This window comes from Scyliorhinus canicula, chromosome 9 (assembly GCF_902713615.1).
Source record: "Scyliorhinus canicula chromosome 9, sScyCan1.1, whole genome shotgun sequence".
Taxonomy (NCBI): Eukaryota; Metazoa; Chordata; class Chondrichthyes; order Carcharhiniformes; family Scyliorhinidae; genus Scyliorhinus; species Scyliorhinus canicula.
The window spans coordinates 25,282,617-25,295,305 of NC_052154.1; the positions used below are offsets into that span (position 1 = coordinate 25,282,617).

The following is a 12,689-nucleotide window of genomic DNA, read 5'->3' on the forward strand; positions in this document are numbered from 1 at the left end:
CTTATTGCCACGAGTAGGCTTCAATGAAGTTACTGTGAAATGCCCCTAGTCGCCACATTCCGGCGCCTGTCCGGGGAGGTTGGTACGGGAATCGAACCGTGCTGCTGGCCTGCTTGGTCTGCTTTAAAAGCCAACGATTTAGCCCAGTGTGCTAAACCAGCCCCTGGTTTATAAGTCTATGCTTCAAGAATACAAGTAATAAAGTATTTTGGGTTCTAATAACCCTGTGTTCCATTTGCTAATCCAGGTCAGTATTTCTCTGATTCACTAATTTAGTTTTAATATAAATTATCGACAAATATTTCTGGTTTATGTCTGTGACGTTTTTCTCATTTTTATACAAGGCTTTGGATTCAGTCCCATTTATTTTCAAAAATATGCTTCGTAAAATGTGCAAAAGTACATTACATAACAGTTCAAGTTTGACTACACAAAGTGTAGTACAGTTTAATTTTTCAATATACTACGTGGTACTCTGTTGTCCACATTAAAGTAAGGTTACCTTTATCCTAGAGTGTGCGAGAGACTCGTTAGGTTCAAATGAACAAATCCAAAATGAATCTAGTCTTATTCAAATGATATTCAGATGCTCCGAGCAAGCTTTGAGGGTTATACTATGGCTACATTGAAAATGGTTGCTCGATTCATGCTGAACCACCCCGGATTGATCATCTGGACTTGGTGAAGGTGCCTGTTTGAGTTTTTATGGAATGTTGTTTTGGATTATGCTTGAAATCATAGAATTTACAGTGCAGAAGGAGGCCATTCGGCCCATCGAGTCTGCACCAGCTCTTGGAAAGAGCACCCTACCCAAGGTCAACACCTCCATCCTATCCCCATAACCCAGTAACCCCACCCAACACTAAGGGCAATTTTGGACACTAAGGGCAATTTATCATGGCCAATCCACCTAACCTGCACATCTTTGGACTGTGGGAGGAAACCGGAGCACCCGGAGGAAACCCACGCACACACAGGGAGGATGTGCAGACTCCGCACAGACAGTGACCTAAGCCGGAATCGAACCTGGGACCCTGGAGCTGTGAAGCAATTGTGCTATCCACAATGCTACCGTGGACCAAATTTCTCACCCACACTGGGATTAAGGTAACTTTAACATAAGAACATAAGAACTAGGAGCAGAAGTAGACCGTCCGGCCCTTCGAGCCTGCTCCGCCATTCTATAAGATCATGGCTGATCTTTTCGTGGTCTCAGAACCATTTACCCGCATTCTCGCCATATCCCGTAATTCCTTTATTTTTCAAAAAAACATCTACCCTATCTTTAAATATATTCAATGAAGTAGCGTCTACTACTCCATTCGGTAGGGAATTCCATACTTTAACCACCCTCTGAGTGAAGATGTTCCTCCTTGATTCAGTCCTAAATCTGCTTCCCCTAATCTTGAGGCTCTGCCCTCTTGTTCTACTTTCACCTACCAGTGGAAACATCCTTTCTACTTCTATCTTATCCATTCCCTTCAAAATTTTATATGTTTCTATTAGATCCCCCCCTCAACCTTCTGAATTCCAGTGAATATAATCCCAATCTACTCAGCCTCTCCTCATACGATAACCCCCTCAACTCCGGAATCAGCCTAGTGAACCTCCTCTGCACCCCCTCTAGTGCTAGCACATCCTTTCTCAAGTGTGGAGACCAAAACTGCACACTATACTCCAGGTGTGGCCTCACCAGCACTTTGTATAACTGCAACATTACCTCTCTACTTTTAAACTCAATCCCCTTCGCAATGAAGGACAAAATTCCATTTGCCTTCCTAATTACTTGTTGCACCTGCAGACCAACCTTCTGTGACTCATGCACAAGTACACCCAGGTCCCTCTGCATAGCAGCATGCTGCAGCTTTTTACCATTTAAGTAATAATCCATTCTATTGTTACTCCTACCAAAATGCACGACTTCACACTTATTGACATTATACTCCATCTGCCAGACCTTTGCCCACTCACTCAATGTGTCAATGTTCCTCTGTAAGGTTTTACAGTCCTCAGTACACTTTGCTCTGCCACACACCTTCGTGTCGTCTGCAAACTTGGATACCTTACACGTAGTTCCCAACTCCAAATCGTCTATATAAATTGTAAATAATTGTGGTCCCAACACCGACCCCTGAGGCACACCACTCGTCACTGATTGCCAGCCAGAATAGCACTAATTTATTCCCACTTTTTGTTTCCTGTTAGACAACCAATCCTCTATCCATGCTAGTCCTTAACACCATGCATCCTTATTTTATGCAGCAGCCTCTTGTGCGGTACCTTGTCAAAGGCCTTTTGGAAATCTAGGTACACCACATCCACTGCGTCCCCTTTGTCTACCTTGCTCGAAATGTCTTCATAGAATTCCAAGAGATTCGTCAAGCATGACCTGCCCTTCATGAATCCATGCTGCGTCCGTTCAATGGGACAATTTCTATCGAGGTGCCCTCCTATCTCTTTCTTGATAATAGACTCAAGCATCTTCCCCCACAACAGAGGTTAAGCTAACCGGTCTATAATTCCCCATCTTTTGTCTACTTCCCTTTTTAAACAGTGGCGTCACATTTGCTGTTTTCCAATCCTCTGGGACTGCCCCAGTGTTCAGCAAATTTTGGAAAATTATCACCAGTGCATCTGCTATTACTCCAGCCATCTCTTTCAGTACCCTGGGATGCATTCCATCAGGGCCAGGTGACTTATCTACCCTGAGCTCCATTAGCTTGCCCAACACTTGCTCTTTCGTGATAGTAATGGTTTCCAGGTCCTCACCTACCTTATTCTCTCGGTCAATTGCTGGCATGTTATTAGTGTCCACTGTGAAGACCGCTACAAAATATTTGTTCAACGCCTCTGCCATTTCATCATATCCCATAACTAAATGACCACTCTCATCCTCTAACGGACCAATGTTTACTTTAGCCACTCTTTTTAGTTTTATATAATTATAAAAACTTTTGCTATCTGTCCTTATATTCTGTGCCAGTTTTTTTTCTTGTTCTATCTTACTTTTCTTTATGGCTCTTTTTGTGGCTTTCTGCTGACCTTTAAAGTTTTCCCAATCTTCTAATTTCCCACTGATCTTGGCCACTTTGTAAGCCTTCTCTTTCAATTTGACAGCCTCATATATCTCCTTAGACATCCATGGTAGATTACCTCTTTTCTTACAATTCTTTCTTCTCACTGGAATATACTTTTGTTGAGCACTATAAAAGATTTCTTTGAAAGTACTCCACTGCTCCTCAACTGTCCTACCATAAAATATTTGTTTCCAGTCTACTTTAGCGAGGTCCTTCCTCATTCTATCGTAGTCCCCTTTGTTCAAGCATAGGACCCTGGTATTGGATTCTATCATCACACTCTCCATCTGTATACTAAATTCAACCATGCTGTGATCACTCCTCCCAAGAGGATCCCTAACGATGAGGTCATTAATTATTCCTGCCTCATTACACAGGACCAGATCTAGGATAGCTTGCTCTCTCGTCGGTTCCATTACATATTGTTCCAGAAAACTATCCTGGATACATTCAACAAACTCCTCTTCAAGGCTACCTTGACCAAGCTGATTTGACCAATCTATATGCAGATTAAAATCTCCCATGATAACTGCTGTACCCTTTTAGTTATCTCTTCATTTACTACCCGTCCCAGTGTGATGCTATTATTTGGTGGCCTATAGACTATGCCTATCAGTGTCTTTTTCTTCTTAGAATTTCTAATTTCTACCCAAATGGATTCAACCTCATTCTCCATAGAACCTATATTATCCCTCAATGTCACCCTGATGTCTTCCTTGATTATTAGTGCTACTCCACCTCCCTTACATACCTGTCTATCCCTCCGAAATGTCTGGTACCCCTGGATATTTAACTCCCAGTCGTGACCATCCTGCAACCATGTCTCCGTAATGGCTATCAAGTCATATTCATTCGCGATGATTTGTGCCGTTAATTCATCAGCTTTGTTACGAATGCTACGAGCATTCAGGTAAAGTGCCTTAATGCTGACTTTCTTATTATTAGAGAAATTGGACATCATGAGATGTCCTAAGTTATCTTTCCTTTTTGCTTCATTCCTAGCCTGCCTTGAATTTAAACCCATCCAATATTTGATTGACATCATTTCCTTTTTAAAATACTGTGAGAAGTTTAAATTTTGGTTTCTCTATTAGAAATAAGAACGAGCTATCTTTCCGTTTTGGGATTTATCTAGTTTTGCAAATGTATGACTTTCAAATAAACACCGTATTGCATGCTTGTTTATGATAATAAACTACTGTGCGTTTTAAAATTTAAATCATCTCACTTAGTCTGTACCAATAACTCAAGGAATCCAACTCCTGTTCCCTTTTGGTGGGGGGGTATTTACTGAGGAGTTTCACTCAGACCAGAATAATATCCGGGTAAATCTTTCTGATGAAAGACTAAATAAAGCTATTAGGATGAAGGTAATAATCTCGAACTGGCTCTTTTCCTTCGGGTGGAGGCTGTTCAGGCTCAGTGACCTAGTTACGTGTCCTTGAGTCTTAATTCCTTGTGGATGAGGTTGAAGGGAATTGATCCAGAATAGCCCTGAATTGGGACTAGGATTGTAATAAATCATTGAGTAGGACTGAATCAGGAAATATCTACATATTCCACAAAAAAGGACCCATCCGAGTAACCATTGCAACACATTTGGAGGAAGTGAGTGGAATTAAAGGAGAAATTATTCAATGTGGGAACAGGTTCAGCCAGGCGGAGGATGGTGGTGGCAGATGGGGCTGCATGGGCCTCTGTTCAAGAAAGAATCAGAGAATCCTTGGACCAGGATTGTTGATACACTCATTTTGGCCCACAAAACCCCTCAGTGTGGTCCCTGGAGCCACTACTCAAAGAACTCGTAAGGCCACTCAGTAAAATTGAAGATTTCTGCAAAGGATTTTTCTTCCAATTACAGCTTGTTTCTCTCCCATGTTTGCTGCTGATGGACTCTCCGTCTCCCTCCTCACATCGTCCTGGGCTCTCTCCCCACGCATCACCCCTTCCATCTCCACAATCTCTTTCCCTGCTTCTTCCCGATCTCTTTTCCCTGCTTCTCCTCTATCGGGCAGCATAATCAAAGACCCCTCCCACTCGGCTTACTCACTCGTCCAACTTCCTCCATCGGGCAGGAGATACAAAAGTCTGAGGACACGCACAAACAGATTCTAAAACACCTTCTTCCCCGCTGTTACCAGACTCTGAAACGACTCTCTTATGGACTGACTTCATTAACACTACACCCCTGTATGCTTCACCCGATGCCGGTTCTTATGTAGTTACATTGTGTACCTTGTGTTGCCCTATTATGTATTTTATTTTATTTTCATTCACTTAATGGCCTATTGAGCTGCTTGCAGAAAAATACTTTTCACTGTATCTCGGTATCGGTGACAATAAACAAAATCTAAAATCCAAATTCCTGTTTATCCACGATCCCTCTCCCTGCTTCTCCCTGATTCCTCTCCCTGTTTATCCCCGATCCCTCTCCCCGCTTATCCCCGATCCCTCTTTGCACTTCTCCCCGATCCCTCTCCCTGCTTATCCCCGATCCCTCTCCCTGCTTATCCCCGATCCCTCTCCCTGCTTCTCCCCGATCCCTCTCTCTGCTTCTCCCCAATCCCTCTCCCTGTTTATTCACAGACCTCAATGCTGCCTTGGCTGAGTGAGAGTGCTTCTTGGAGTTGGCTGAAAACTGGGTGTTAGGTGGAACTGGGAGAAGGAGAAACTGGCAGCTGAGGCTACAACGGAGAGAAGTGACTCGCAAGTCTCCAGGGGCAGAGTCGGAGACCTGCTCAATTTGAATCTATCTGGTAAGTAGTGGTGACTGGTAAGTAGATTTCTTTTTCTTTTCATTTATCTATTTTTTTTTGAGCTTTGTAGTTGTATACGTTAACCTAAGGGTTAAGATATGGAGATCCCAGACCATGTCATGGGCAGCACGGTATAATAGTGGTTAGTACAGTTGCTTCACAGCTACAAGGTCCCAGATTCGATTCCCGGCTTGGGTCACTGTCTGTGCGGAGTCTGCACATTCTCCCGTGTTTGCGTGGGTTTCCTCTGGGTGTTCTGGTTTCCTCCTACAGTGCAAAGATGTGGAGGTTAGGTGGATTGGCCATGCTAAATTGCCCTTAGTGTCCAAAAAAAAAAAGGGTAGGTGGGGTTACGTGGATAGGGTGGAGGTGTAGGTATGAGCTTAGGTTGGGTGCTCTTTCCAAGGGCCGGTGCAGACTCGATGGACCTAATGGCCTCCTTCTGCACTATAAATTCTATGATTCTATGTTCCTCTTGTGTGATGTGGGAGTTCAGGGACACGATCACTGTCCCTGGCTCCTTCACGTGCAAGAAGTGTGTCCAGCTGCAGCTTCTGTTCGGTGGCCTGACGACTCTGGAGCTGCGGATGGACTCACTTTGGAGCATCCATGATGCTGAGGAAGTCGTGGATAGCACGTTTAGTAAGTTGGTCACACCGCAGATAAAGAGTACTGCGGGAGATAGGGAATGGGTGACCAACAGGCAGGGAAGAGTAGGAAGGCAGTGCAGGGGCCCCCTGCGGTCATCTCCCTCCAAAACAGGTATACCGTTTTGGATACTGTTGAGGGAGATGGCTCACCGGGGAAGGCAGCAGTGGCCGGTGTCAGGGCACCATGGCTGGCTCTGCTGCGCAGGAGAGCAGGAAAAAGAATGATAGAGCTATAGCGAAAGGGGATTTGATTGTCAGGGGAGTAGACAGGCATTTCTGCGGATGCAAATGAGACTCCAAGAAGGTATGTTGCCTCCCGGGTGCAAGGGTCCTGGATGTCTCAGAGTGGCTGCAGGACATTCTAAAGGGGGAGGGTAAAAAGCCAGCTGTGTGGTGCATATATGCACCAACGATATAGGTATAAAACGGGATGAGATCCTACCTGCTGAATTTAGGGAGTTAGGAGCTAAATTAAAAAGTAGGACCTCAAAGGTAGTAATCTAAAGATTGCTACTAGTTCCATGTGCTAATCAGAGTAGGAATGACAGGATAGACAGGATGAATGTGCGGCTTGAGAGATGGTGCAGGAGGGAGGAATTCAGATTTTTGTGACATTGGAACCAGTTTTGGAAGAGGTGGGACCATTGCAAATCAGACGGTCTACACCTGGGCAGGACTGGAACCAATGTCCGAGGGAATCGTTTGCTAGCGCTGTTGGAGAGGGTTTAAACTAATGTGGCAAGGGGATGGGAACCAATGCAGGAAGCCAGAGGGTAGTAAAGAAGGAATAGAAACAAAAGCCAGTAAGAAGAAAAGTGGAAGGCAGAGAAATTAATTGAACTGCATTTATTCCAATGCAAGAGGCCTAACGGGCAAGGTAGATGAACTCAGGGCATATATGAAAAATGAACTGAAATTAAAATTGCTTATTGTCACAAGTAGGCTTCAATGAAGTTACTGTGAAAAGCCCCTAGTCGCCACATTCCGGCGTCTGTCCGTGAAGGCTGGTACGGGAATCGAACCGTGCTGCTGGCCTGCTAGGTCTGCTTTAAAAGCCAGCGATTTAGCCTGGTGAGCTAAACCAGCCCCTAGGTACATGGGACTGGGATATTATAGCAATTACTGAAACATGGCTAAATGAGGGGCAGGACTGGAAGCTCAATGTTCCAGGGTACAGATGCTACAAGAAAGATAGATCAGAAGATAGGAGGGGAGGGGGAGTTGCGTTTTTGATTAGGGACAACATCACGGCAGTTGAGCCAAGGTAGGGTGCTCTTCCAGAGAATCTGCAGGCTTGATGGGCCAGATGACCTGGTCAGGGTCGATCCAGTCCCAAAGAGCTGAATGCAACTCAGCCAGTAAGCCATTGCTTCTGGAGGTTTTACTCTTCTCAAAGGACTTTAGGGCCTTAGTCAACTCATCCAAAGGTAGCGGTATATCCAGGCTCTCCTGCTCACTGTCCTCTAAGACCTCTGTGATAGAGGACAGGAAGGATTATGAGGCCATGCTGTCTGGGCTTCCCGTCGTGCAGTCCAGCATAAAAGGAGTTGCTGATCCTCAAAGTGTCAGAGTGCGATAATTTTACTGAGCCACCTTCTTCCCTCAGGCTGCTGATCACAGAGCTCTCTGTCTGTACCTTTTGGGAAAAAAAAATGCAAGCACATCCCATCCTGCTCCAAGGAGCGGACTCTGATCCAGAAGATGATCTTGGAAGCCTCTATGGCAAAGAGTGAGGCTTCCTGGCCCCTCATCTCTTGAAGATCTTCCTTGCCATCGACCCCCATTGACTATAGCCGGAGCAGATTGTGCATGCTTTTCTGGAGTCGAGACATTTACCCCGTCTCTCTCTCGCCTGCTGAACTCCTTTGAGGATTATAAGCCTATTGATGTTCTCCTTTGTTGCCTCCCACCAGTGTGCCAACGACTCAAAGAAGGGTTTCAACCTTTGTGATCCCTTTTGAGTTCCTCAATATTCTCTGGGGTCAACAATTTGAAATTCAGCTTCCATGTTCCCCTGCTAAATCTCTGGTCCTCCGGGCTGCCAGTAGGAGGCAGTGGCCAGAAAAGACCACGGGCTTGACATCGTATCTGACCATGAAAGCTCAGGAAACAAACAGAAAGTTTATCCTGGAGCGGGCACACACATCTGGCAGTGACTAGTTATATCTGCGCTATACTCCATCTGCAGGGTTGCTGAAGATGTGCAGCTTGGCATCATTCACTGTTTTCACCAGGATGAGGCATCCAATCTGCTGTCAGTGCTGCTGGATCATCCAGCCGCATCAATGATGCTGCCCAGAATGACCAGCCTGTAAGTCGCCAGTAGCAATGGAAGCTACAATGGATAGCCAGCTGCTCGCTGTTTTGAGATGGAGCATGCATGTTAATTAACTGGAGTAGAGCATTCTTGTTCAGTATGCATGCAGCGAGGAGGTGCCTGCGCACCACTTCCTTAACTTCGGAGATGGTGAAGTTGTCCCTATGCAGCAGAATATCCAGAATGAAGGAACGTCAATAATTTCCTCCTAACCAAATTAATGGCCCCTGGGACCACCAACGGGACCATTGCCTGTAGGAGCTGAAGTGCAGTATCGCACACTCCTGCAGGAACAGGAGGCCGGCTTTGACCTTAGCAAGCTTACCCAAATGATAACACATCATATTGTGGATTTAACACCCCCAAGGTTTGGTCTCTTACCATGTGACTTGTAGCATGACTTCAGTGATATCATTTGTGGGTGGAGCTGGGCTATGGCTGTCAAATGAGAGTTTTTTTGGGGGGAGGGGGTTTCAGTTTTGGTTTTGCTGCTTTGGACTGCAAAAGGAAAGAGAAGTGTTTTCCTGTTTTTCCCTGTTTTCATTTTAAAAGCTGTTCCAGTGAAAAAGGGAGTGTGGCAAACTGCCGTGGTAACTTTAAACATAGAGTTACTTTCCAGAAGGAGTTTGAATCTGCTGTTTGGAACTGGATCAGAATCTCAAGGAAAGGACCAGTCCCATTCAAGTGGGAATACAGTATGCTGGACTACGCACTTGAAAGGGGTTTTGGTTAATTGGATTTTGTTACTGAATTGGAACAGCTATGGGGGGATTCATTAAGTGTTATATACATAGACTACTGTAGTTATTGTGTTGTTTTTATGTTTGTAATTGATAAATTCTTGCTATGTTTATATATATATATGTATGTTAACTGCATTCTGAGAATAAACCTTGTTTTGACCAAAGCGCCTAGGAAATCTGATGAATCACACCTGAAATGAAGGCATTTGTCTTCAACTTAAAGGTTGAATAAAGGTCAGGTAAACTTCATAATTCACTTTGGAGTGTCTAAGCCCTGGCCCATAACACTACGCACATTAATAGAAACAATCTTTATCATCATTTCAGCATGTTTTGTCACTTATCAGTCCTGTTGTCAGACCCATCCTTCACTTTTTTAAATAAATTTAGAGTACCCAATTCATTTTTTTTCCAATTAAGGGGCAATTTAGTGTGGCCAATCCACCGACCCTGCACATCTTTGGGTTGTGGGAGTGAAACCCACGCAAACACGGGGAGAATGTGCACACTCCACGCGGACAGAGACCCAGGGCTGGGATCGAACCTGGGACCTTGGTGCCGTGAGGCAGCAGTGCTAACCACTGCGCCACCGTGCTGCCCGACCCATCCTTCACAATGCTGGGGACAGAGAGAACCTCAGTGCATAGTGACATTTGGTGCTTGCAAACCGAGCATCTATGTGGTGATTGTTCCTTTAAGACCAGTCTTACTGAGTAATGGTCACGTGGTTTGAACAACCAACCAACGCCTACCGAGCACAGGGAATCTGTCTGGGGGAGGAGTTCATCCTAGTTAGAAGTGGACGAGCTTGCAGCATGTAGCTAATGAAGCAACCTTTAAATGAAGTTATTTACTCACTGTAAGAAGCCTCGACTAGTACATCTTTACATCTGGTGACAAGGATAAATGATCCTGACGTTGCTTCTAGTCTCCACCTGTGTCACGTTTTAACTGAATACTGAACAAAAAAATACTCACCAGAATGTCTCCCCTCAGGCGAATCGACCCATTTGACTCCTCCACGGAGGACTGGAGTCAATACATCGAGAGCCTCAGATCTTGGGCGGGATTCTCTGACCCCCCGCCGGGTCGGAGAATCGCTGGGGGGCGGCGTGAATGCCGCCGCTGCCGGCTGCCGAATTCTCCGGCACCGGAGATACGGCGGGTGCGGGAATCGCGCCACGCCGGTCAGCAGGCCCCCTCCGCCGATTCTCTGGCCTGCGATGGGCCGAAGTCCCGCGGCTTTAATGCCAGTCCCGCTGGCGTGAATCAAACCACCTCCCTTACCAATGGGACTGGCGGCGCGGGCGGGCTCCGGGGTCCTGGGGGGGCGCAGGGCGATCTGGCCCCAGGGGTGCCCCCACGGTGGCCCAGCCCGCGGTGGGGGCCCACTGATCTGCGGGGTAGGGGAGAATCCCAGCCCTTATTTCCAAGTGTGTAGGTTAGGTGGATTGCCATGCTAAATTGTCCTTTAGTGTCCAAAAGATCGGGTGGGGTTCAGGGATAGGGTGGAGGCGTGAGCTTAAGGAGGGCATTTTTCCAAGGGCTGGTGCAGGCTTAATGGGCTGAATGGCCTCCTTCTGCACTGTATGGATTCTATGAAAATAAGGAATGAATCAAAGCAATTCTGCTGAGCATCTGGGGAAGTCAGGCCTACAATTTTATTCACTGTCTCACTGGCTTCAAGTGCACTGTGGTAGTCACCACTAGTAGTATATTACACGTATTACTGCCCCTATAGTAGAGGTACATGGGTAAATCCCTGCCTGCTGGCTCTGCCTAGTAGGCGGCGTATAAATGTGTGTGCTCGCCGGTGCTGCAGCCATTCTGATTCCAGCAGGAGGCACCACATCTTGCTCAATAAAGCCTCGATTATTCCACTACTCTCGTCTTTTTGGTAATTGATAGTGCATCAATATATTGGGCAAGATTTTTTTAAATGATGGATCTCCGCGTCAAGCCATCCTAGGTAGGAACGGTGACTGCCAGGCAGTTTCGGCAGTCCAGCACACCAAACTTTTAATTCAAGATGTTTATGTTACGGGCATGAAGTCTGCCTACGTCCGCCAGCGGCTACTGGAACCGCCCCCCCTCCCCCGGTTGCCTCATTCATCTTGCGGGAACTAGGCAGCTCGCTAACTCATTAGAAGTGGCCTCCTGTAACGTTCAATCCTATACCCCTGACCGCGTGGCACCCTCATGGCATCATTGGCTCCACCAGCTGCCGACTCCAGCTCACCGCATGCCTGTGCCGCGCGGCTGCCAGCCAACTCTGGGGGGCCCCCAAGTGCTATTTTTGCAAACAAAACAAACACCCCAGGCAGTGCTGCTCAGTGCGGAGCGCGATCTGCGAGGTGTGTGGGAAGAAGGGACACTTTGTTCCTGTTTGCCAGGCCTAGCGGCCCTACACCCCCCACGTGCGACCCAGGTGCGCCGCCATCTTTGATGCCGCCCGCCATGTGCGCCCTGTGGATGCTGCCATCTTTGGCGCCATTTTGGACGGCGCCTCAGGACTCCTGTTCGTCTGGCCGTTCATCGCCTGCTGCTACTTCCACCACTACTGACCAGCCTGGGACCTCCCAGCATCTGCCGCAGCTCACCTCGATCACCCAGGACCAGTCCCGGCCCCGCAACCTCACAACCGCGACGACGACGACGGTGAAGATCGATGGGCACAAGACGACCTGGCTTTTTTACTCCGGGAGCACAGAGAGCTTCATCCACCCCACTATGGAAGTCCACCTCTGGGGTCTCGCTCCCAACATGGCTGACAGTTCCTGAACCTGTCCTCCTTCAGAAGCATGTGTGGACCCATAAGTCGGACCCCTTGGTTGAAAACGTCCACCTCCTACGTACGAACCCATAGTATGCCTACGTGGCACACCCCAATGGGAGAAAGGACACAGTCTCCCTCCAGGACCTGGCACCCACTGGATCCCCACCCCCGACCTGAAACCCCCCCCCCCCCCTCCCCCGGTTGCCTCATTCATCCCTGCGCCACTCACCCTCCCTCCAGCAAATCTCACCGTACCCCGCCCCAGTAGGATCCGTCCTCCCACTGGTTCCACTCGGGGGTGACAAAGACGAGGACAACACGCTCCCGGAGTAGCAGGTGACCAATTCGACGCCCACATCACCACCAGGAC

The 12,689-nt window shown here is 47.1% G+C and overlaps 1 long non-coding RNA gene across 2 annotated transcripts; it reads left to right on the forward strand.

The window, feature by feature from the left end:
* The first annotated feature begins 52 nt into the window (after window positions 1-52).
* Window positions 53-8,126, forward strand: LOC119971167. Of its 2 annotated transcripts, XR_005461760.1 has the most exons (3): window positions 53-247; window positions 5,664-5,833; window positions 8,090-8,126. It is a non-coding gene; the product is annotated as an uncharacterized LOC119971167 (long non-coding RNA). The 2 variants fall into 2 exon arrangements; XR_005461759.1 differs by lacking the exon at window positions 53-247 and having other exon boundaries at window positions 5,319-5,833.
* Window positions 8,127-12,689: the final 4,563 nt, after the last annotated feature.